The sequence below is a fragment of the Elaeis guineensis genome, chromosome 9 (assembly GCF_000442705.2).
Source record: "Elaeis guineensis isolate ETL-2024a chromosome 9, EG11, whole genome shotgun sequence".
NCBI classification, from domain to species: Eukaryota; Viridiplantae; Streptophyta; class Magnoliopsida; order Arecales; family Arecaceae; genus Elaeis; species Elaeis guineensis.
The window spans coordinates 13,449,728-13,453,075 of NC_026001.2; positions in this window are offsets into that span (position 1 = coordinate 13,449,728).

Consider the following 3,348-nt stretch of genomic DNA (forward strand, 5'->3'; position numbering starts at 1 on the left):
TCCATCAGTGCAATCAAGGAGTTTGCTTTAAAAAGGTTGATCTTAAATGAAGAGCTTTGCAATCAAAACTATTGTACTTCCATCTACATTACACTTCGTCTACAGGATATCTTCACTTGCCAACAACCAAACAAACCATAGTTAACACAAGTCACGTATCTAGAGGGCATGATGAAAATTTGAAAAAGTGCCATACATTCGTGAATGATTAACCACCAAATAACCCCTCTTTTTTTTTGGATGAAAACAAATAACCCTTCCTAAAAACCCTAATCAAGCAATAACAGAATACTTTAAAGTTCTACCTACAGAGGAGCCTGCATCTTAACCATGCACCGCTTCCAACCAATTAATATTGCTCATTACAATTATTTGAGAGTTCTGCTCCTTATTTTATCATTTACCTTCATGCACCCTAGATTTTTCATGATTATACCATGATCACCACATAGAAAGGTTACTCACATGCAATGATTTAAGTCCCAGTAGGATGGGGGTCGTCCCGTCTTGTTCCTTTAAGATCCTAGCACCTAAAACAAACGTAGGATCTGAAAACATACTTCCGGCCTTTGTCCTAGCCATCCTATCTTCCTCCTGGCTGAATCATATGCCAGTATAGTCATCTTGATCGAAACTTCTCCTAATTCTTTTTCTACTTTCAAATGATCGATTTATCACTAGAAGAAAGAATAATGAAGGATTGATGTCACTAACCTTTTTTTACTGATGTATTGCCATCGGCATCACGCCAGGAGGGAGGAGCATGGCCTTCGCTTTTTGATTCCAATTATCCCATGAAGAGAGTATAGCACACTGGGAGGGAGGACCGCTCGGAAAGGAGAATGAGGAGGGAGGAGATAGGCATTCAGATTTTCAACAAAGAGCCAAGCAAGAAGGAGAAGGGAGGAGGGAGGAGAGACTAAAGAAGACCAAAGGAGGGGAAGAAATAGTCAAAACCCTAACTCCTAAGGCCATTTTGGGGTTCGGGCTATATCCTTTGCATGATGGAATGATTAATCTTCTTTCGCAAAGTCATCCATCGAATCATACCCACACAACTCTCAAAGCACTCGAATTTATGGTTGTCTGCAATCCATTGGTAGAAATGGATTTGAGCTGTATCTTTTGTGTGACAGAATGATTGATCTTCACAATATCATCCATCAGATCATGCCCACACAACTCTAAAAGTACTCCCATGATATGGTGATAGACTGACAACCTGAAAGTGTGATGTAAAAGAATTTTTTTTAAAAAAAATATCATGTATGTAAAGAAGAATCCCATAAACAACAACAATATGTACGTATTCAAAGAGTTACGAGACTAATTTTATGGGACTAAACTAACATATATGCTTTGAAAGGAGAGAGAGTTTAAAAAACATAAGACCCTCACATGCCCGACGTTCGATATGATTTGAAATATCAATTATACCATCTATTTATGTGAAGAAGGATAAACCATACAAAAAATTATTCATCTAGAGTTGACGTGATTTGAAGTAATAATGTATTCGGAAAAAACACAACACCTAATATGTAGTTTAATCCCATAAGTCCACAACCTCTTTTTACTTATAGTAATATAAATATTTGCATCTAGCTCTTATAGCCATAATATTCACGAGAGTCGAGAGTTATGTTGTGAGTTTTGATGGTGATATTGTTCTTGAGCATCTCGAGACTTACTTGAGAAGGAAGAAAAAGAGAGAAAAAGATTGCTCAAATCAAAACTCAAGCCACCACTCCCACTTTTTTAGAACTTATATAGAGAAACTGATGGGGCTCGCAAATGGTATTTCCATGCTCACCCTTTATTTCTATGTTTCATGCTTATCATCAAACTTGTAAATATTTTTAATTAATAAATTATTATTTAAAAAATTATTGTCATTGTTTTTCTTACTGCATTTTATTTTTCATTACAATAGTGATATCAAAATTGTGACCACTCTAATTAAGGGCTGGTTTAAAGTTATCACAATATGTCACATTAAAATGGTTGGCTCAAATTTTTTTAGTCCTTTGAAATATATAGTTATTAGATCGACTAGGTCCAGTGAACTAGTCCAATAATTATCCATCACGTTACCCTTACACTCAAGCAATTCAAAATCATATAACAATGCCTCTTATCTACCATACATGTGCTTTGGGATTGGGAATAGTGCATTAGTTCATGTAATAATTTCTCCCTTGAAATATTAAGATATAAGAGTCTAAAATCTAAGTTAAAGCAAGTAAACAATACATTTAAACAAAATATACAACATGAACTCTCAGAAGAATAAATGAAAAGATGATGAAAGATTAAAATATATTTTAAAAATTATAAAAAATCTTAAACATAGAAATGGGTGGATAACTGGATGTAATAAATATAATAAAATAGTTAAAATAAATTTTATTAATTATAAAATATTAAAAATTATAATTTATATTTTAAAAATTATAAAAAATATTTAACATAGAAATGGGTCGATAACTTGATGTAATAAATATAATAAATAATTAAAATAAATTTGATTAACTATAAAATATTTAGAAATTATAAAAATATATCTTAAAAATTATAAAATCCTAAACATAGAATTGGGGAGACAACTGGATATAATAAATATAATAGATAATTAAAATAAATATCATTGATTATAAAATATTTAGAAATTATAAAAATATATTTTAAAAATTATAAAAAATCCTAAACCTAAAAAAGGATAGATAACTGGATATACCATAAAGGCATAAACAACTTAAATCCAATTTTTAGTTACTTTTGATTAATTTTAGTAAGTACATAAAATAATAAAAATAATAATTATTAATTATATAATTATTCAAAAAATATAGAAAATTAATGAAAATAATGAATATAAATAATATAAATGTTCAAGTAATTTCTTTTAAAATTTTATTAAATTTTAAACTATTATTTAACATGAATTAATAAAAATATTAAAAAATTATAATAAATCTGAATAAATATGGATATAGCATATACAACTTAAATCAAATTTTTAGATACTTATAATTATTAATTTCATAATTTTTTTAAAACTATATGGATCTTGATAGCAAGCAACAAAAAGATCTAAATATTAGATAGCATTTTAAAAAAATGAGGAAGGACCAACATCAATAAAAATGTAATTACTGTGAGTTAGAAAATAGAGAAGGTGGAGTCATCTAACTGAAGTAACACTTGATAGATGGCATCAGTGATATCAAGAGTTACTCTACGAGGAGGAAATTATCTTCAATCAAATCTTTATTCGGCATATTTAGGAAGAAATCGAAGAAGAGTTCAAGAGATTCTAGCATCCATGATTTAGATCCTACAATATAT